Raw genomic sequence first — 24,387 nt, forward strand, 5'->3', positions numbered from 1 at the left:
TCTTTTTAGCTGGCTCCACACGTTGTCTCCATTGCTACCTCCACACGTCATCGCCATAGCTGCCTCCAAAAGTCGTCCATATAGCTGCCTCCATACATTGTCTCCTTATCAAACAAACTGTGTCAGGCAGAATTTTGGGTTGTTTTCATGGATTCCACATCAAACTTGTTAACTTTGTTGCCACCCTGCTGTGTAATCCACAAAATATACTGGCAAACTTTTATCATTTACCAATATTATTTCAGCGCTTCTTGCGCATCTGTTTACATTCCCCTCACCCGCCATATCCCAAACTTATAAGAACGCTACTACACTTGATCTTATACAAAAGGTTCTTAGAAGTGCTGTTTGGGGAGTAGCCTAGAGACAGGGGCTTGGATTGGCGAAAGCTCGCCTGGCAGCGGAGCGCCAGCTCCATCTCAAGATCCAACTAACATAGTTTTAACTGCAGCACCTTTAATCTACTACTAGTTCACTGCCTCCATACATCGTCCCCTTATCAAACGAGCTGTGTCGGGCAGAATTTTGGGTTGTTTTCATGGCTTCCACATCAAACTTGTTAACTTTGTCGCCACCCTGCTGTGTAATCCACAAAATATACTGGCAAACTTTTATCATTTACCAATATTATTTCAGCGCTTCTTGCGCATCTGTTTACATTCCCCTCACCCGCCATATCCTAAACTTATAAGAACGCTACTACACTTGATCTTATACAAAAGGTTCTTAGAAGTGCTGTTTGGGGAGTAACCTAGAGACAGGGGCTTGGATTGGCGAAAACTCGCCTGGCAGCGGAGCGCCAGCTCCATCTCAAGATACAACTAACATAGTTTTAACTGCAGCACCTTTAATCTACTACTAGTTCACTGCCTCCATACATCGTCCCCTTATCAAACGAGCTGTGTCGGGCAGAATTTTGGGTTGTTTTCTTAGCTTCCACATCAAACTTATTAACTTTGTCGCCACCCTGCTGTGTAATCCACAAAATATACTGGCAAACTTTTATCATTTACCAATATTATTTCAGCGCTTCTTGCGCATCTGTTTACATTCCCCTCACCCGCCATATCCTAAACTTATAAGAACGCTACTACACTTGATCTTATACAAAAGGTTCTTAGAAGTGCTGTTTGGGGAGTAGCCTAGAGACAGGGGCTTGGATTGGCGAAAACTTGCCTGGCAGCGGAGCGCCAGCTCCAACTCAAGATCCAACTAACATAGTTTTAACTGCAGCACCTTTAATCTACTACTAGTTCACTGCCTCCATACATGGTCCCCTTATCAAACGAGCTGTGTCAGGCAGAATTTTCAGGTGTTTCACCAGATACATAGTGGAACTCGGCCCATCTGTCGCCACCATGCTGGAGACCTGAAGTTGCAATCATAGCAGCGCAAAATGGATGCCCCATACAGTCGCTCTTAATCATGGAACCATTTCCGTAAAAACAATTAAAAATAGAACCACTATGCTATTCCATTATTCCTAGGTGAAATATTCAAACGACCCGGCCTGATTTGAAAATTATAATTTTTTCAAAGTAAACGTTTCTGGCCCCCAGGCCCATTTTGGGTGGGGAGGAGCCGAGAGACAGGGGCTTGGACAGGCGAAAGCTCGCCTGGCAGTGGACCGCCAGCTCCATCGCAAGATTAGGCAGCCTCAGAGGCATCCATGCATGCTGCCCCTGCTGTTTCCTGTCCATTTTGCCTCCACGATCCTCCACAGCATCCAACAATGTCTCATTTCAACTCTTTATACCCCAGACGCTGGAGCACGAGAGGATATGCAGCACATTGTCCCCTTATCAAACGAGCTGTGTCAGGCAGAATTTTCAGGTGTTTCACCAGATACATAGTGGAACTTGGCCCATCTGTCGCCGCCATGCTGGAGACCTGAAGTTGCAATCATAGCAGCGCAATATGAATGCCCCATACTGTCGCTCTTAATCATGGAAGTCGTCTCCATGGCTGCCTCCACATGTCGTCCCCTTATCAAAAGAGCTGTGTCAGGCTAATTTTTCGGGTGTTTCACCAGATACGTTATGGAACTTGGTCACTATGTCGCCACCATGCTGTGTTATCGACTAAATATACCGTCAACCTTTTGTTCACATAGGAAATCATTTCACCTCCTTTGGTGAAACCTGAGTCCATTTAGGGTATGTCGCCATGAGACTCTCTAGCCTGCCACTGCTGCCGCTGCCTCTGCATGCCGTCCCCTATAGTGTCAGGGTCAATTATTGGATGTTTTAGATGCTATCTAGCCTCATTCGGTCACTCTGTCATGGCCATGCTGTTGCCCATAATTTTGGCATAATGGTGCGATTAAGCAGCCTCAGAGGCATCCATGCATGCTGCCCCTGCTGTTTCCTGTCCATTTCCGTGGTGTTTACATCCTTTTCTGAGGTTCCCAGGTGTTTGGCCAAGCTTCCCTGTGCAGAGCCTTGGTCCCCTTGAAAAATGCTCGAGTCTCCCATTGACTTCAATGGGGCTCGTTATTCGAGACGAGCACTCGAGCATCGGGAAAAGTTTGTCTCGAATAACGAATACCCGAGCATTTTAGTGCTCGCTCATCTCTATGGACAACCCTTTTCGGTTTCAGGAGACAGTAAAAATTTTGTGATGTCCGTGTTTTGTGTCAAAGTTAAATTTGGATTTGTTGAGGGCTGTTTTTATTTGTTGATATTGTAGCCAGTTTATTCCTGTGGTTTTAAAATCCATTTTGTGAGCTAATATCTCCCAGGTTTCTTGAATCTTTTGGTAATCAGGATATAGGGCCGAGATTGTGTATACCTGCAGACAAGCTATTGATCGGAACATCTTGTGGGATTATACTTAGGACCTGGGTTTTGGAGCCATTGCATTATCAGCCATTGCGGCTATAGCCGCTAAATGAGGTTTGGGTTGTGGAGCGAAAATCGATAGGCTATTAAGATACGCTTTAATGTCTTTTGATGGAACTTGGCTGTTTTCTTTGTTGATCCAGTGTTTTTTTGCTAAATAAGGCCCAAAAGAGTTTTAATTGGTTCACTATGCTGGCCTTATAGCATTGTGTAACCGATGGGTAGCCTAGTCCGCCTCTTTTTATCGGTTGGAATAGAATGTTGACTTGTATGCAGGGTTTTTTGTGTTTCCAGATATAGGACCAGATGACTTTATCGAGTGTTTGGAGTGTTTTCAGGGGGGTTGGGATAGGTAAATTGCGGAATAAATACAGAATAGAAGGTATTATACACATTTTCACTGTGGCTATCCTCCCGAACCAAGATAATTCAAACTTGGCAATTTGTGGGTTAGGATCCAGCTACAGGAATTCAGACATCAATCTTTAAAAGTTGAAAAACTCCATGTCTTTATTGACGGACCTTGGTCGCAAATACAAAAACTTTTTTCAGGCGTAACAGATTAAAAATACATCAGCAACGCGTTTCAAACGCACTCTGCGTCCTTCCTCATGGCTGTATAGTATACAAAAGACAACTCACGGACTAAATAAGAACGGAGGAAGTGGATTGTGGTTGGATTATTTCCACCTGTTCATTATTGCACCCTTTCCTCCCCGTGTGTTGTCGTATGCTTAGAATTAAAACACAAACACATATACATTTATAAAAACAAACACAGAAACAAACTGTGTTCTCTACTCGGTTGTGTCACTGGAAATTCTAATATTCGAGCCCATAGATGCCCGAACCAATTAATCTGCAAATTATACATACATACGGCATTATAATTGAACATATAGGATGATAGCACCATTTTCCATTCGTGCATCAGGTATAATATAACCCCAATAATTTACGTGGCACAATTATGTGGCAGACTGTTGATGCCGCAACCCCGGCATCGTTCTTATGTGTGTACATGTCTCTAATGGGTTTTGTATGTCCGTTTTGTGCGTCATGGATATCTGTCAATCCTCATTTGCTGTCAGCTGGAGGCAAGACAGCAACGCATGTGTGGTGACCATCCTGTGTCAAATTGCCGGTGCCTGTGAATAAATGAATGCACTTTGTTAAGGGCCCACAGACTAAGTATTTACAGAAACAGTTGGAAGACGGAACATCCACAAACACAAGCAATACATGTGGCCAAAAACGTAGGTGGAACTTATCAATAATAGGCTGTTTTGTGTGAGTGTAATCCACTGCAGAATGCAATAGTGTGGAGAAACAGGAACGAGATGTCCGTACCCCATATCTCATATCTCAAAGGTCCTGCCATTAGTGAACTAGATGACAGACATAATAGATATCCAGCCCCGTATCAAATGTATCCGCGTTGCTGATGTATTTTTAATCTGTTACGCCAGAAAAAAGTTTTTGTATTTGCGACCAAGGTCCGTCAATAAAGACATGGAGTTTTTCAACTTTTAAAGATTGATGTCTGAATTCCTGTAGCTGGATCCTAACCCACAAATTGCCATACAACAATCTCCAGTCCAGGAGTGGATCTACAGCACGAAGGACATATCTACATGCAAGATCCGGTGAGCAGACTGTGTGTTTTTTACTATTTTTAATATAATTCAAACTTGTCGAACTGAGGCGCCACTGAGAATGAACATGTGATGAATCATGTGATGGTAATGCTGACGCATCAGAATAAATATGTGATGAATCATGTGATGGTAATGCGGCGCCTCAGCTGTCCTGGTAACCGGAAGCATCGGAGGTTTCCCATCTCTTTTCTTATTTTCTTATGTATTGTAAGTGATTTTGTTGTTAGATAATATACATTTTTTAAAAAAAGAATATTGAATTGTATTTACTGTCGGAATCCAACTTGTGTGTGCAAGTTGATCACACCCACATCCACACACCCCAACACAGGTGGATTAATTGCCTTGTTTGAGATGCGTTTCTTGTAGAAATGCAATGCTGGATTTGCATTTCTAAAGTAAAAGTAAAATATGATATCGCTTGTTGGGCGAATTAAATCCCTTTACGTGAAAATGGATGAGGCCATATTGTGGTTTGATTAGCCTAAATTCTTTAACACAGGTAATTGGCACTCTGAGAGAGTTAGAAGTAAAGCGTGAAGTTTGTTCTGCTGACTGGTTTTAAATTGTTATCTGTGGAGTGGGTGGAAAGATAAGTGGAAAGTGGTAGGTGTATATGTAAACTGTGGAAAGACGCACACTATCAAATCAAATTTGAGCAGGGGAGGGTCACCTCTTGTCTGGAACTTGACTGCTGATGTACACAACTATATACCTAAAAAGTATTTTTCTAATGGTAAAGTTTAAAACGACAACTGTGATGAAAAATAAGGGTTTATGCTGGTCTTAACTCCTCCTTTCTTCGAGAGTCTCCAGTCTCCCATTAGGAGAGTCCGGAACCCACCGAGGTGCATAACATATAACATTGCATTATTACCATAACCAAATCCGGGGGAGACGACATTGCCCCAAATTCTGGAGGGACAAGGTACAACTGAGCCTGGTGTAGGATGGGGTAAGGGAAAAAGGAAGGTAGAGGGAGGAAAGTAGAAGAAAGGTTATGAATGAGGGGAGGTAGTTTAGGGATGCCGAGACGAGGTTCGAGAGGAGGGGAGGGAAGGTGGTGGTGGAGGGGAGGGAATGTGGGGAGGGAGGGCTGGTTAAGGGTATACTATACTATATGACTCAAGGCTCGTCATAGTCCCAACACAAGTTTTTAGGCTATTGTCGATGATGACTATATTGTAATGGTCTGTGCCGCACCTACCAGCGCACCATTCTGCGAGGTCGTCATTTGGTTTTGAATATTTTATGGAAGCTAGGATTTGATGGGTACGGTGTCAATTCCTAGAGTTCCCCAGGAGTTTTGCAGGTCTTCTGGTGTTCTAATAATAATGTTTCTTCCTTCTATGGGGATTGCCAGTCCAAAAGGAAACAGCCAGAAATATTGAAGGATCCCAGGCGCATAGAAGTGGTTTCAAGATCCTGACCTTTGTTAGTGTGGATGGTGCAATGTCCTGAAAGAAGTGCACTTCCTCATTACCATACTTGATAATTCGCTTCTCACGGGCCATGTTTAGTATCTGTGAAGTGTCCACATAAGACAATAAGCCACATATGACCTACCGTGGGGGTTCTTGTGGTCTGGGTTGTGGGCGCAAGGCTCTGAGGATACATTTGATTACTATTTAAGCGGCTCTGTCAGCTCCCAGCAGGGTAGAGAATAGATCCATGGCCACCTTTGACAGTGAGTCAGTGGACCAAGATTCCGGCAGACCTTTAATTCTTATATTTTTGCGCCTACTCCGGTTCTCTTGATCCTAAACAAGGTTTATTGCAGTATTACTGTAGGCCTGGTGTTGTGCCGAGTGATCTGGTAGCGTATTTGTGCCTGCAGAAAGGTCTGAGCATGTCGCTTCCATGTTATCCACTCTGCTGTCCGCATTCATAATTTCAGTTTTTATGTCTGCTAATTCGGCCATCACAGGTTTCATTGCTTGCGATTTTGAGGAAAGACTTGGATATGGAGGGTACATGCGCTTCCGCTATTTCTCCATCTTGTATGCTATCAAGATCTGAATCATCTACCCTGTTATCTGTGGCAACTTCTAACAGGGATTCAGTGATTCTTCCCGGTGAGAAGTTGTTTTGTTTCTTCCACATTTTCTGTGTGTCAGGTTGTCCTTTCTGAGTTTTAGGAGTGCTGGGAGTTTCATCTGGTCTTTCTTTGTTATTTTTTACAAAATTGTGTGTGCTCCGACTACCCCTGCTCACTTTGGGTTGTTTAGCCCTCCATTAGTGTGTAACAATGACCAAAAAAGAACTAAGTCCAGAGTGTTGTTAGAAAAAATAGGAGAAGCAGTGCCAATGTGGTTCTTGTTACTGGCTCTTCTCTGGGGGTGCCACATTCTCTCCTCTGCAGCCTGCGGCTCTCCAAGCAAATGGCGCTCACTAGACCTGTGGGCAGGACTTGGGGGATTGCAGGGGTGGGAAAGTGAGACTCTCATCACCGCCTTATGAGGTTGTGGGACCAGGTATTGGAAGGCAGTGCAGGGTGTTTTACACTGTCCTCGGCACCTATACTTCTCCTTCTCTGCTCCATGTGCCGATGTGCCAACTTGTCGGCTGAAGCCTCCTGGTGGTACACGCTCAGCAGCCGCGAGCTTGTGCTCAATATATTTGGTTATGGGCGATCTTCTCGCCGTTCCCCGACTGCTTTGGTCTCCCGGGACTTTGTTGTGTGCTCTGGGCGCGAGTTCTGGGGACACAGTAAGACCATTGTACAGCTGCCAATGGGACTGGAGCTCAAGCACCGTGCTTCCACTCCTCCCAATGGCTAGCCATGCCCCCCAGGTTGATCCTTTTACTATACCAAGTCTCTCCCTCACTATCTGCATTAATAAAACCTAACATGCCCCCCCTCCTGCCCGACATGTTTCACCACCTAACAAATGCTTCTTCAGTGGTAAAGACTGTCTCTAATGTGAGTCTTGGGATTAAAAGACTTAATATTTAGGGAATTTAGCAACTAACTGCTGTTAGTGGTACACTTTTTCTGTGAATTCTTTGTTTCTTCCATATTTTCTCTTGTATTCCCCATTTGTACAATGGACTTCATAAGTGCAAATGCGACACAGTGTACCACCTGTGCCATGTATGCTTTCCTTGAACAACCGTGCTGTGGAGTGGAGTCCCTATGGGTGGGAAAAGAATAATAAAATATTACTAGAGGGTTGTTATAAGGCTCCAAATATAATGGAGGCAGCAGAGGAACTGCTGATAAGTCGAATGGATGCAGCTTCAAAGCATGGGAAATTAATTATCGTGGGAAGACTTCAATTACCCTGATATTGACTAGGAAGCAGAAACCTTCAAGTCCTTCAAAGGTAGCAGGTTTTTGTCAACAACAAAAGACTTACCTGTCGTCACTAGTCCTGGAGCCAAAAAGAGGGGGGGGGGCACTTTTGGACCTGTTCCTAACCAACAGACCTGACAGGGAAATCTGTTGAGGGAATGTTGAGGGAAACCTTTATAATAGTGACCACAATATCATAAAGAATAAAAGAAACAAGAAAAGGCAAATGTGGTTAACTAGTACTGTAAGGTGAGCAATAAGTGAGAAATATAAGGCGTTTAAGGTGCTAAAAAACAAAGGTAGCGATGATGCATTATAGAGAAAAAATTAATTCTATAAAAAAAAACAGATAAAGGCAGAAAGAAATATTGCCAAGAAAAATAAAAACAAGTTGCCAGAGGAGGGATTAGTGTTCACACCTGATAAATTAAGGTCTAGCAACTCACTTTTGAGCTTGCTCATTTTGGCCTGTGTTTCTAAGTGGCTTGTGAGCATAAGTGGAGTTGAAAAAAGTGGAGTTTTGTGCGTGCTAAGAGTGAATCTGTGTTTTGGGTGATTGTGGACTGAGTATATAGGTAATAGCAGGGCACTTTTCTTAGTGTCACAATTTAAATAGCTTTTTTTTCCTTTCTTTGCCTGGTCTGCTAATTGGGAGGAGGGATTAGTGTTCACACCTGATAAATTAAGGTCTAGCAACTCACTTTTGAGCTTGCTCATTTTGGCCTGTGTGTCTAAGTGGCTTGTGAGCATAAGTGGAGTTGAAAAAAGCGGAGTTTGAAAAAGAGAAGTCCACAGAACTGTAAGTTATCTTCATTTTTATATCTCGATTTATATACTCATCACAGTTTTATTACTAGGATATGGCAGCAAAATTGGTGGTATGCTCCATTGCACACTCTGCCGTATGTATACATTGCCGGAGCAGGAGTTCCAGGGTAAATACCGCTGCGACAGATGTGCCCATATTTTTCTACTGGAAGCTTGTGTTAGAGATCTGGAGGAAGATATTGCATGGCTGCGAGCAATCGACAATCTTGAGAGGAGTATGCTGCTCACTGAGCAAGCAATAAGCGGGGTAGAAGTGGAGGGTGGAGAGGAAAGCCAGCAGGGCTAGGTGGGTAGCTGGGTTACTGTAAATAGAGGGGGTAGAAAGGGATCAAAGAAAAGGAAGGCCAATTCCGACTCTGAAAATCCAAGCAGAATTGCAAAATTTTGGACGTCAGTGTCAGAAATGGCAGCCCTACTGGATCCTGCTCTCCCTAACAGTCGGGGGAGCAGACCAGCTAGTAGTAGGGTGGATGGGAGTGCAGGTAAGCCAAGGCAGCTATTGGTTGTAGGAACAGGAAGACGGATAGAATTTGTTGCCAAGACCGCCTCAACCGAATGGTTTGCTGTCTCCCTGGTACCAGGGTTCAGCATGTGGTGGAAAGGGTGGATAAATTACTGGGAGGGGCTGGGGATCACCCAGCTGTCTTGGTCCATGTTGGTACCAATGACATAATAGATGGTAGGATGGAGGAGCCTGAAGAATACTTTTAAAGAATTAAGTGGGACAGCGGGAGCTCAGGGAGTTAAATGCATGGCTCAGATCCTGGTGTAGAGCAGAGGGATTTGGGTTCCTAGAGCACTGTGCTGACTTTTCATTGGGGTACAAGCTTTTTTCCGCAGATAACTTGCACCTAAATGGAAGGAGGGCTGCTGTGCTGGGGGAGAAGATCCTAGCAGGGGTGGCGGAGTATTTAAACTAGGATTGGGGGAGGAGGAAAAGGAAGACACTAAAGGGGTAGACAGGTCAGAGAGGGGGCAGGTTATGTTGGTGGTTGGTGAGGTGGGCGGTGTATGGGGGACTAAGGCAGTGGATAAGGAGATCCAAAACAGTAGTGAGTATATAGGTGCCGGTAAAATTACTTTAAATCAGATAAATAACTCTGGAAAATTAAAATGTATGTTCACAAATGCCAGAAGTAGGCAAAATGGGCGAGCTTGAGGCTCTGGTATTAGAGGAACAGTTAGATGTTGTTGGTGTAGCAGAGACATGGCTTGATGCATCGCATGATTGGGGTGTTAATATTCAAGGTTTTACACTCTTCTGGAAAGACAGGGCTAATAGGAGGGGAGGGGGTGTATGTCTGTATGTCAGAAGAGACTTAAAAGTGATTGTGAATGAGACGGTGGTGAGGTCTGAAATGAGACAGAGTGTGAGGTGGCTGAAACTTTGTGGGTTGAAATTCAAAGCCAAGAGAGCTTTGAGAAAATTATTTTTTGTGTAATATATAGACCCCCTAACATCTCTGAGGAAATAGAGGGTCACCTATACAAACAGATGGAGCGGGCTGCACAGGAGGGGACCGTAGTGATAATGGGAGACTTTCCAAATATAAATTGGGGTCAGGGCTTCATCTGTGAAGGGGAGAAATTTTATCAACTTTCTGCAGGATAATTTTATGGTGCAGCTTGTAGAAGATCCCACAAGAGGTGATGTATTGTTGGACCATGTGATTTCTAGCAATGCAAAGATTGTCCAAAATATCAGTGTCACGGAACCCCATGGGAACAGCGATCATAATATAATTATTTTCCTCTTAAACTGTAAAAAAGCAGAAACAGGTGGGAAATATTGAAAACTTTGAATTTTAAGAGGGCTAATTTCCAGAAATTCAGGGCTGCACTACAGGATATAGACTGGGATCAGATACTAATTACCAAAAAAGAAGAAAAAGTGAGCTTGCGTTACTAAAAAATATATGAAGTTTATTGGTATTCATTAAAAATAGAACATCACATAAATCTGTGCATGGCAAAAGCCAACAAGGTGCTGGGCAGCAACATTATAAAATGGATATTAGGCATAGTGTTATATAACATCATAAAGTGCATAGTGCATGGCCCAAAATACAATCCATCCTGAATACATAAGGGAAAATAGTTACAGCGCTGAAAGACAGATCACAAAATATACCTGAAGGTTACAACGTGGTGAGCCCAGCACCTCCCTGACACATGTTTTGTCCACACATGACAGATTTATGTGATGTTCTATTTTTAATGAATACCAATGAACTTCATATATTTTTTAAGAATGCAAGCTCACTTTTTCTTCTTTTTTGGTAATTATTTGCTTTCTGAGCACAGTATCTTTATATTTTTGGTGCCCTATTTTACTATAGCAACATTGCTGGTACTTATATTATACTATATGGTTCATATTTTACTATAATAGGATTTTCTGGGATCAGATACTGTCAAACGATGATACTAATGTTAAATGGGAGAAATTCAAATCTATCCTGGGTTTTTATACTTCTAAATTTATTCCAATAGGTAACAAGTATAGATGGGCTAGATTACACCCCGCATGGCTTACAGCTACAGTTAAAAGGGCAATTAATGAGAAAAGGAGGGCAGTCAAAAAATATAAATCTGATGGGTCACCTGAGGCTTTGAATGCTTACAAAAAACTTACCAAAATCTGTAAAAAGGAAATCAAATCAGCCAAAATACAAAAAGAAAGCCAGGTGGCTAAAGATGGCAACACAAATCCCAAGAAATTTTTTAAGTATATCAATGCAAAAAAAAAAAAAGGGTCAGAACAGGTTGGACCCCTTTATTTTGAAAATGGGGCATCGGTGACTGGAGACCAAGAGAAGGCGGAGATATTTAATAGCTTCTTTAGCTCCATTTCTATGATAGAAGAAAGAACTTCTGACGTGGGTGGCGCCAGTGCAGGTCATGCATCCTGTAATATACTAGACTGGCTGAATGTAGTCATGATCCAATCTAAGCTCAATAAAATGAATGTGTACAAGGCTCCTGGGCCAGATGGGTTACACCCTTAAGTTCTTAAAGAACTCAGTTCTGTCACTGCTGTCTAAAATCTTCTGGGATTCCGTAATGTCTGGTGTTGTGCCAAATGACTGCTGCAAGGCAAATGTGATGCCAATATATAAAAAGGGCTCTAGAACTTTGCCAGGCAATTACAGGCCTGTAAGCTTAACTTCCATTGTGGGGAAAATATTGGAAGGGTTAGTAAAAGACTATATACTGGAGTATGTGACATCAAATAGTATAATAAGTGACAGCCAGCATGGGTTTACTAAGAATAGAAGTCGCCAAACTAACCTGATCTGCTTCTATGAAGAGGTGAGCAGATGCCTGGATGGAGAAGCAGCTGTGGATATTGTGTTCTTGGACTTTGCAAAGGAATTTGACACTGTCCCTCATAGACGCCTTATGGGTAAAATAAGGTCTATTGGTTTGGCAGAAATCCTTTGCAATAGGATTGAAAACTGGCTGAAGGATCATACCCAGAGAGTTGTGGTCAATGATTCCTACTCAGATTGGTCACCAGTTATAAGTGGTTTACTTCAGGGTTCTGTGCTTGGACCACTACTATTTAATATAGGAAAAAATGGTAGTAGACCGGCACAACATGGAGAACATCACATGGGTACGATGCCAAAAATTTCTTCTTTATTGGTTTAAAACGTCACAAACACGGAGAAACAGATGGGTTAGCGCGTTTCGACAGAAACCGTTATGATTAAGACGGTCTCCGTTGAAACGCGTTAACGTTTCTCCGTGTTTGTGACGTTTTAAACCAATAAAGAAGAAATTTTTGGCATCGTACCCATGTGATGTTCTCCATGTTGTGCCGGTCTACTACCATTTTTTCCTGCATGTGCTATACGGCTATAGATTTTTCTTTCCGTGCACCAGAAGACTTTCACAGAGTGTGTACAGCCCAGACAATCCGAAGGTTGGGTGAGCTGGCTTTTTTCACTTTCTTCTACTGAGTAGTGAAGGTGTTATTTATTTTTCTATTTAATATAGTTATTAATGATATAGAAGTAGGAATTAATAGCACTGTGTCTATTTTTACAGATGACACCAAGCTGTGTAGTGTAATACAGTCTATGGAGGATGTTCATAGGCTGCAGGTTGACTTGGACAAACTGAACGTTTGGCCATCCACTTGGCAAATGAGGTTCAATGTGGATAAATGTAAGGTTATGCTCCTAGGGGTTAATAATCCAAAGCAAAATAGGTCCTAGGGGGAGTAAATCTGGGAAAGTCCCTTGTTGAGAAGGACCTGGGGGTATTGGTAGATCATAAATTGAATTACAGCATGTAATGTCAATCAGCTGCCTCTAAAGCTAGTAGGTTCCTGTCATGTATCAAAAGTGGTACGGACTCTTGTGATAGGGATGTAATATTACCACTGTACAAGGCATTGGTTCGGCCTCACCTGGAATATGCTGTCCAGTTCTGGGCACCGGTCCATAAAAAGGATGCCCTGGAGCTGGAGAGGGTTCAACGTAGAGTAACAAAAATGATAAGGGGCATGGAGGGCCTTAGTTGTGAGGAAAGGTTAAAACAACTAGATTTATTTAGTCTTGGAAAGAGACAACTACGAGGTGACATGATTAATTTATTTAAATATATGAATGATCCATACAAAAAATATGATGGTAAGTTGTTTCAAATTAAGTAAAATCAAAAGACAAGGGGCACTGTCTCCGTTTGGAGAAATCAAGGTTTAATCACCGGAGGCGACAGGGCTTTTTTACTATGAGAACTGTCAATCTGTGGAATAGCCTGCCTCAGGCTCCGGTCACAGCAGGGACAGCAGAGAGCTTCAAGAAGGGTCTAGATGCCTTTTTACACCTAAATAACATTGATGGTTATGTTATATAAAATGGTTTCCCCTAAATCCCTTCTTCATGCAATCCATTCCCTTCCTTGTTTGAACTTGATGGACAAGTGTCTTTTTTCAACTGTATAAACTATGATACTATGAAAAGTACAAACATCTACGGTGTTTTAAAAATACTGGGAAATGGAAGATTTTGGTCCTATTGCTTACACTAATTTCACCTGTATAATTTACATAATGGTAGTCACTTTTCAGCCAGTCTGGCAAAGTTCTAGTAAGAGCAACAGTAGAGGTGAATTTGGCAAACAATGTTTCATACAGATTTAGGTGTTCACCACACCATATGAATGTGCGAAGCAAAAGGTTTAATTTATTCTTATCCTTAAGAAGTAAGAAAAAGGTAAAGAAATAACCGCAACCCTGCAAACATGGGGCAGGGGCAATCCATCAGTTGTGGCTGCTATGTAAAAAACATTTAAGTTATCCAGAAATGCTAGTGCTTCATCATTCCACAAGGAGACCATATCATTGGTATTCAAGTAGCATACCTGTAAAACTTGTGTCCACTATTTGGTGGTTGCATTAGTTTAGGCCACAAAGGGTAAATTTTATTCCCCCACTGGTAATATTTATTGTACACAACATTTTTACAAATTTTAACTTCTGCAGTATATAACAATTATGACCCTTGCGGTTGCCACGTACACTTGCTGTGCCTGTTGCCTGTTAAATCCCCTGCAGCATATACAGGGGATTTATCACATTCTTTTCTCTTATTTTGTACTTTTTTGTGCCCTTTTTGGGGTGCATATGCCAGAACCCCCCTTTTCTGTGTGTTTTCTTTAACTTTTTTACTCACACAGCCAAAAATTAGCCAAAAATGGCTTGCTGAAAAATTAGCAGTTTTTAAACAGGCAGCATATTCATATGCCAGAATCATATGCCATATTTTACAGCCTCTAAGAAAATTCAAACAAGCCCACCTCCTCCCAGAAAACAGGCATGTCAATTTCCAGACTAAAGATAAATGAACACCCACGGTGTCTGGAAAATGGCATTATCTTTGCACTGCTGAAATATATGAATAACAGGAAATACTTTTTGTTTGTAATTTCTCCATTCTTATTAAAAGTTTTATATGTGTCTGACATAGTGTATGGTAGTTCCCATTCTTAGTCCCATCCTCTTAGTCTTTTGTAGAAAGTTCACATTTTAGACAGATATTCTAGACATATCAGGACTTTTGTAAGCTTCATCAGATAGTTTAGGCCACCACATTCCCGGATAAAAATTTGAGAATGGTAGTTGTGGTTTATGAGCCTTTATCTGATTTTGCGTCAGGATTTGGAGGTAGTGGATCCTCTGTACCTGATGACGTAAGCTGACAGCTGGGACCGGAGTCTAAGTGGTACCCGGTTTTCATCAGAGCCAGCCGCAAAGTAGGGCGCCGTGCCAGTGAATATGGAGGGGCACGTGTGAGCCTATGACCCACTATATGGGCCGTGGGAGTACACGTGACACTTTATTTCTTCCTATATGAGCCCAGCAAATATATGCATGTTTTTTTTACGAAGACTATCCAAATCCTCCCTGTATTACAAGCAGGGAGATCTACTGTATGCTTGACTGTATGGCTTGACTTTTAAGGCATCAGGATCCAACAATGTCTATATTTAGTACATTCGTAAAGTAAGACAAAACTACATTATAACAGTACAAAATACAGGCAGTCCCCGGGTTACCTACAAGATAGGTTCTTTAGGTTTGTTCTTAAGTTGAATTTGTATGCAAGTCGGAACTCTATATTTTATAATTGTAGCCCCAGCCTGAATTTTTTTGGTCTCTGTGATAATTGGATTTAAAAAATGTTGGGTTGTCATAAGAACAAGTATTAACAATAAAGATTCATTACAGACACCTTTAATAACTGGTATAGCTGTAACTGGCTAAAGTACAGTAAATTACTAATATCCAGAGGTCCATTTGTAACTAGGGGTCATCTGTAAGTCAGGTGTTCTTAACCCCTTAAGGACGCAGCCATTTTGTAGCTTAAGGCTCAGCCCGATTTTTTGGATTCTGACTTGCGTCTCTTTATACGGTTATAACTTTTGAACACTGTTACTTATCAAAGCGATTCTGAGATTGTTTTTTCCCCACATGTTGTACTTCATTTTAGTGGTAAATTTTGGCAGATAAGTTTTGCGTTTATTTACAAAAAAAAAGAAAATATGATAAATTTTTGGAAAAATTTGCCATTTTCGAAATTCAAAATCATTGCGTTTTCAGGCAGATCGATTTACCACCTAAGTAAGTTGCTGAATAACATTTCCCATTTGTCTACTTTACATTTTCATAATTTCTGAAATGTCTGGATAATTTATTTTGATGTCACGCGGCTTGCAAATAGAATATCGCTTTTCCGGATTTTCAGAATTGACTATTTTGGGGATAAATACAGTTTGGAATGAAATTTTACATATTTAGCATCAAAACCCCCTATATAACAAACCCATTTTCAAATCTGCACCCCTCAAGCTATCAGAAACAGCTTTTACGAAGATTGTGAACCCCTTGAGATCTTCATAGTAATTGAATCAAAATGGAGGTGAAATTTAGAATGGTCATATTGTTCCCTTATACGTTCATTTAGCCCTAAAATTTACACATTTCCAAAAGATAAAAAGAGAAAACCCACCATAAAATTTGTTCTGCAATTTCTCCTGAGTACAAAGACCCCCCACATATGGCCGTGACTTGTTTTATGGGGGCACAGCGAGGTGCAGAAGGGAAGGAGGGCGCTGCAGCTGCCAGGATTTTAGTTTCCTCATTGGCCCCTTTTGAAGGCTATAAAATTTTCGCTTTTTCGTTATTGGGGCCATGTGATGCCATTTTTTTTGCGGGATGAGATGCTTTTTCCAATGTTACCATTTTGGGGTTTGTATCACCTATTGTTGAAAATTTAGGAACTTTTTTTGAGGACAGGAGTAGAAAAGCATCAATTCTGTACTGGATTTTTTACTTCTTTTTTTTTTGGTGTTCACCGTATAGACTAATAATCATATTATCTTCATTCTATGGGTCGATACGATTACGGGGATACCAGACATGAATATATTTTCTTACGTTTTACTAAATTTGTCAAACAAACCCCTAATGTGGGGAAAAATCTATCATTTATGTATTGCCGTCTTCCAAGTGGCATAACTTTGTTACTTTTTTGGCTACGGAGCTGGTTGATGGCTTGTTTTTTGCGGGACATGTTGTACTTTGCACCACTATCATGTCGCAGTACATATGGTTTTTTGATCACATTTTATAGCATTTTTTGTGGGATTGAAAAGGTAAAAATCATAATTTTTGGAGGGTTTATAACAGTTTTTTTTTACGGCGTTTATCGTGCGGGTTCAATAATGATTTACTTTTATTCTACGGGTTGTTACGGACGCGGTGATACTATATATGTGGGGTTTGTCTTATGATTTAGACTTTTTTTTGAGTTATATGTCTCTTTATATGTTTTGGGGGTTTGGGGCATTTTTAGTGATTTATGACTTTATTTTTTTATTGAATAACTTTTTTTTTTACTTTTTCACTTTTATACCATGGGACATGAAGAAGCAATCATCTGATTGCTTCTTCATGATAATATTCTGCAATACTCATGTATTGCAGAGTATTATCAGTGTCAGCCTATACACTTGCATAGGCTGGCACTGTGCCAGTAAGATGACGTCACAGACGCCATCTTACTGGCAATTCTTGCAGGTAACTCTGGGGTCCAGATCGGACCCCAGAGTTACTATAGCAACGATCGGCGCACCCCGAAAACGGTTCGGGGGGGCCGATCGTGGGGGAAAGATCCCCCAGATACATGTTAGATGCCGCGGTCGCGCTGACCGCGGCATTTAACGGGTTAAGCACCCGCGATCGGAGACAACTCCGATCGCGGGTGTTACACTGGGGTGCCGGCTATCAGTCACAGCCGGCACCCCGTCTTTCCCGATGCCGGTTCGGCTCAGATCTTGAGCTGAACCGGCATCAGCTCAGCGTCCGATATATCGGACGCTGAGCGCTAAGTCACTGCGCTCAGCGTCCGATATATCGGACGCTGAGCGTTAAGAGGTTAAGTAAAGTAATGAACATTCTTGAGAAAGTGTGCGGTGCCCCAAAAGCAGTTAACAACTTAGTATCAATGTAGTGTACACTACCTTATATTTATACACTGAATAAAGTCTTCCGTATGTCCCTACATTTTCATATGATTTCATATGATTAGACCAGTTTTATGCAACCAGTATAAAATCATTTCAACTGCACATATACATTCATTAAAAACTTTTTATTTGTCGGTCAGTTGAAGCATGCATTCTTTGCTATGAGAACATAAATTATTAATTGATCATTTGCTACTTGGTCACTCCAATATATTGTAAAGGTAATTTTAATCATCTGTGAAGTGTGTTAAAAGGAAACAGTTCATCTGAAACAAATTGTTATTACGTTTTCCTTCAAATGAACTGCACAGTAAAAGGAAATGTGTAAGTCTTGCCAAAGTGGCTTTCTCTAGAAAACAGGGCAAACTGATGGATTACTAACAACACTTTTACAGTGGAACAACTCCTCAGAATGGGAAAATCCTGTTGGTTAGGAAACAACAGGTAATAACTTACTTAAGTACAAATAACAGTTCCTTGTAGATAGCTGAATATTTAATGAGCGTAAAAGTAGAGCATATATTTCTTAAAAGCTGTCACTAAGACAAATCTGCAGTGTGAAAAGAAGGTACAATGAATAACATGCAGCATAACATGAAGCATTACAGAGTAGAATATTTTTTTGGAATAATAAAAATACAAATCAAATGGCTTAGCGGAAAGGTCTGAGTAGAAATTTATGTTCACGTTTCAATCATATGTATTTAGAGAAATGAATTCTTAATTTACAAATTCATTTTAGTTTAGCCTAGTTAGATGTTGCACGGAGTGAAAATGCAAGAAATGCATAAATCACTATTTGATAATTTTTTTATATACAGGTGGTCGCCTACTTAAGAACACCCAACTTACAATCAACCCCTAGTTACAAACGGATCCGGGGATGTTGGTAATTTACTGTAATTTAGCCTTAGGCTACAATAAACAACTATAACAGTTATCAAAGATGGCTGAAATTAAACTTTATTGTTAATCCTGTTTCTTCATCCTGTTTATCCTGTTTTTTAAAATCCAATTGTCACAGAGACAAAAAAATATTTAGAAAGGAGAGGGAAGGGTCTGAACAGTATGGCTAGGCCAAAGGGGCCTTGGCATATAGACATCCCAAATTTTAATTATAAAACACAGAAACAAAGCAGGATGTATGCGAAACAAATGAAAACTTTATTGAATCAAAAACGATACATAAAAGCAATTAAAAAGCACTGCATGTGCTAGAGTCCAGCAGCCATCCCTGAACTCAATGCAACAAAATACATATTCTAGGAAATGAAGCCTATTGTGGCTAGAGCCACCAATACCCATTATATGCTATCATATTCAAAGTGCAAAATATACAATACAATGTAAACAGGGTGGTTTAGCCGTAAGGATAACAGTAGATATAATTACCTAAAGTGCATAGTGCAGTCAGGGAGGGAGCTGGAGGAAAGATTCCCCACGCGTATCGCCTGTCTATGCAGGCTTCCTCAGGGGTCACCCCTTGTCTGTAACCTGAATTCCAGCACATCCTGAATTCCAGCACATCCATGGCAGATGAAGTAAACCTATATTATCAAAAACATACAAAAGAAATATAAATCTAAAAGCACGTATTTACTAAACAAAGTAGCATCTGTAGGGCACACATTAAATGACTTAATAGCAAATCTACAGGAAAAGTTCCAAAAGAGAAAAAGAAAAAAATGTGTTTGTTATTATTTAGGATGCCTGAAAAGATTTGTAACAAAAACAAAATACCTGTTAGTCCTGTGATTTGTGCATTTATTGGTTCAAGGCCTTGGGCCACTGTTCCTAAGATTTCATATCAAAACCATCCTAAAGGTTGTCTTGTGCCTAGAAGAAACATCCAATATTTTTCCCTATTCATGAGCTCAGCTCTTTGGTCACCCCCTCTAAATGGTCTGCACACTTTCTCAATACCTTTCCATACAAATCTTCTGCACGGAAAAATTTAATTTCCTTCACTTAGACAAATACAGGACGTATACGAGAGAATTAGCTGCAGAATTGTTGTTTTCTCACTTTTTTGTGTTTGATGAGGCATTTTATTAGTGGGGGGAGAGGGGGGCTCCTATGGGTACTGATTTTTTTCCCTCACTTGCAAATATATATATATATGATATAATGGGAGGAGAAATACACTTTTTGTGTAACAATCCATTTATGAAATCTATTAACGTGTAGTATGTAGCATGGCAGTATATGTTAGGATCAATCAGACAACCTAGGGTTAAATTACCTGGGGGGGCTGAAAAACAGTAAAAGTAAAAATAAAAAAAGTTAAAACAAAATTATAATAAAAAAAACAAAAAATTCAAATCACCCCCCTTTCCCTATAACTGATATGAATATAAACAGTAAAAATCATAAACACATTAGGTATCACCGCGTCCGAAAATGCCCGATCTATCAAAATATACTAACAGATTTTAACCCCGTAACAGGAAATAGCGCTCAAATGTGAAAATGGCACTTTTTTGCCATATTGAAAAAAATAAAAAATTCTATAAAAAGTGATCAAAAGTCACAAAAAAATGACACCACCCACAGCTTTGTACACCGGAGTATAAATAAGTTATTACCGCCAGAAATGGCAAAATCCTACCCCCCCCCCCCCCCACAATTTTTGTACAGGAGGATTTAATATTTGTTAATGTATGAAAACATTATAAAACCTATACAAATTTTGTATCCCCATGATTGCACCGACCCAAAGAATAAAGTAGACATTTGGGGCACACAGTGAAACCTGTAAAATCCAAGCCCACAACACTGCATTTAGAATTTTTTTTCCTGATTCCCAGTACGTGGCACGGAATAATAAATACCGTCACTATGAAGTGAAATTTGCTATGCAGAAAACAAGCCCTTACAGAGCTCTTTACATGTAAAAATAAAAAAAGCTGTAGATTTTTGAAGGTAGAGAGTGAAAAATGGAAATGAAAAAACAAAAAAGGGCCAGGTTGTTAAGTGGTTAAAGAACTCACTTCTGTAATTGCTGTGCTGCTGTCTAAAATCTAATGACTGGTACGATGCCAAGTGACTGACACAAGGTGAATGTGGTGCCAATATTTAAAAAAGGCTCTAGAACTTCACCAGGCAATTACAGGCCTGTAAACTTAACTAAAATTGTGGGGAAATATTGTAAGGGTTACTAAAAGACTACATACAGCAGTATGTGGCATTAAACAGTATAATAAGTGACAGTCAGCATGGGTTTACTAAGGATAAAAGTTGTTAGACTAACCTGATCTGCTTCTATGAAGAGGTGGCAGATGCCTGCATGAAGCAGCTGCTGTGGATATTGTGTACTTGGATTTTGCAAAGGCATTTGACACTGTCCCTCATAGATGCCCGGTGGGTAAAATAAGGTCTATTGGTTTGGCAGAAATCCTTTGCAATTGGATTGAAAACTGGCTGAAGGATCATATCCAGAGAGTTGTGGTCAATGATTCCTACTCGGAATGGTTAGCAGTTATAAGTGGTGCTTGGTCCACTAATATTTAATTAATATATTTATATTAAGGAATTAATAGCACTGTGTCTATTTTTGCAGATGATACCAAACTGTGTAGTGTAATACAGTCAATGGAGGATGTTCATAGGCTGCAGGGTGATTTGGTCATCCACTTAGTAAATGAGGTTTAATATGGATAAAAGTAAGATTATGCACCTGGGTGATAATAATCCATATGCAACATATGTCCTTGGTGGAATAAATCTGGTTGAGAAGGACATGGGTGTACTAGTTGATCATAGATTAAATAATAGCATGCAATATCAATCAGCTGCCTCTAAAGGCAGCAAAATCTTGTCATGTATCAAAAGATTCCCCTCAATAATGAAATGTCTAGCAAAGTCCCCCAAAATTGAATTGTCAAGCAGAGCTCCTTCAGTGTCCAGCAGTGCCGACTTAAAAATAATAAACTCTTTATTTACCTTCCGCTTCCTCCTCTCCCAATGGCTCTGGCTTCTTCTTCTTCTTGCGGCTCTAGCAGTTTCCCGGGAGTGCGGACAGAGACACGTCTATGCACTCTGCCTGCGCACACACACACTATGACATTACAATTGATTTGACCAGTTGGTCAAATCAACACCCTTTTTATTAAGATCAATCAGATTAATCACAACAGAAAAAAATGTTTAATAAACATGTGGTAGTATTTAGAAAAACCCAGAAAGTGCTTAAGGGTTATAAGGCTAGTGGGATGTTCCCAGTTCTCAATAACTGTAACCTTGAGTGGATCCATGCAAAAAGATTCAGGGATGATGATATAACCCAGAAAAGTAATTATTTGGACTCTAAATCGACATTTAGCCAACAATACAATTTTATGTAGCTTTGAGAGAACACTATGGAAATGTTCAATATGAGTAACCCATTTGTGGGAAAAAATGTCAATAATGACCAGATAAACTACTACATATTGACCCAAGATATAAAAAAAATATAGTTAACAAATTGTTTGAAGACTGCAGGTGCATTACACAATCTGAAGGGCCTCACAAGATATTCAGTGTCCCCTTGGGGTATTGAATGCAGCGTTCCATTCATTCCCTTCTCTGATGCAAATCAGGCTGTAGGCTCAATTATGGAGAACCAATGGTCTCCCACTACCTGATTAAATAAGTCAGGAATTAAAGGTAGTGGATATTTTTTTTGATTGTGACGTTATTTGATTGTGCCAGCGGAAAGAGTCAGACATGCCCGGACATGGGCACAGTGTAATGTAACCGAAAGAGGACTGGTATCAATCAAAATAAGGCAAATTACAGTATTGCTCCATCAATGTACATATCAGTACTTTGTGTTTGTGGCCAAATGTTAGTGAAAGAGTTTGAGAACCATTCAAAGGTATTAGAGCCAGTCCTTTCTGAGTAGAGGTGATGGTGGTCACGATGTCAGGGGATGGCTGCTGCCCTGACGCGTGTTTCGTCTACAGCATAATGGTGTGCAGACCGCCACAGCTACAGGTCAGCTGCTTGTTCTATCCCTCTGCACATCAACAGCATTTAAACTCCTACTTTTCCTTCTTGTGGATTTGAGAGGCTGCAATGTCATGTTACCTATATCATAAAAAACTAGAGTCAGCATGACCATGTATAAGTGTGCAGTTTCTTAAAACTATCTTTAGTGTGAGGTTGTATTTTATGTATGGTAGGGCATGTAAAATGTTGCTGTTTGGGGTGGAAAGAAAAGATGGAAGACATAAGAACAGACACAGACAATGAGCCCTAAGTTAGACCCACCCAGCTGTCCTTACCTACTTGCCAAATCTACCGTAGATGGTAGATAAGATGGTTCCCTTCCTGCACCAAAGTGAGGAAAAACTGAACAAAACATACATAGAATATTACAAATATTGTACAAATATGGGTCATAACCAAAAGGACTATTTTGTATAAAATAAAGAGACAAATGGATGATCAGAAGACAAGATAAGGGTCACAAAATATAAAATAAGTAAGTACAGAAAATGCTAGCAAGCTCCAAGCTAGGTTTATAGCAAGTATTGGAAAGATGACAAACAATCCTTTTATAAGATATCATAGTCCTGGTCCAGAGAATGATTGGACCAGTCCTCTTACATCCAGATAAACCACACTTGTAGGAGAGGGATTTGCGTGGAGAAGGTATCTGTCCATCACAGATAGCTTAACTGTTTGCAGCCTAGAACAAGGAGACAGATAGGCATGGAGGAAATGAAATAAGAAAGCCAGGAATTAAATAAGGCAGTTGATGGTTACTTTATGGGCAGCTGATGGTGCTGAAGCCCAGACAGGCATAGATGTTACAACATGCCTATGTCCATTTTCAGGTTCTGCAGCACACCAATGTAAGTATGTATACATTTCAGGCAAACAAATATTCATGTCAAAGATTAATCCTGCAACAAAATGCATTTAAATGTATTACAACTTATTTTCACTTCATTCTGGAAGAACACTTATAATAAACAGTAGAAAATAGGCTTCATGCAGATCCAGTATTAACTTTATGAGTAAAGATGAAGGTAAAAAAGGTAAATTTTATGTTATTATTCCTGATCCTAGATTGCTGTTTGCATGATCAGCATGCAATTTAAAAAAAAAAATCATTGTCACATTCCAAGAGCTTTATTTTTTATTTATATGTTGTAGAAAGCGAATAAGGGTTTTTTACATTTGGACTGTGAGTAAAGCCTATTAACACAATGTGTTTGTGGGATTTTACAGACTGAACCTTCAATAACTGGACTGAACTCCTCCTGTCCATTCAATTTAGTGATTCTAAATCTAGTCCAGTAAATCCTGCATTTACCTTATGCAACCTTATTTGCTACTGTCAACCATTCCAAACATACTTATTTATAAAACAGCTTAATCTGTATACTAAAGTGTGCTACACTGCAAATAGGAGCAAAACAGCACAGTGGGGCTCTTTTACTAAGGGTCCGTGGAGCGCATTTTCGTTGTCTTTCCCGGCGGTTTCTGTTTTGCACCGAATTGGCCTGGGATTTTGGTGCACGTGATCGGATTTTGGCGCATCGGCTTGCACACAACAGAAATTGGGAGGCGTGGCCGTCGGACAACCCGACGGATTCGGACAACACGCAAGATTTAACATTTAGAATTGTGTCGCAAGACACACACTTACAAGCACCGGGAAGAAGAAGGCAACACATGCAGGAAGTTGGACACACGACCATAGTGAATTGCGGCAGCTCCGAATCCTCGTCGGACA

The sequence above is a fragment of the Engystomops pustulosus genome, chromosome 4, assembly GCF_040894005.1.
Source record: "Engystomops pustulosus chromosome 4, aEngPut4.maternal, whole genome shotgun sequence".
Classification (NCBI taxonomy): Eukaryota; Metazoa; Chordata; class Amphibia; order Anura; family Leptodactylidae; genus Engystomops; species Engystomops pustulosus.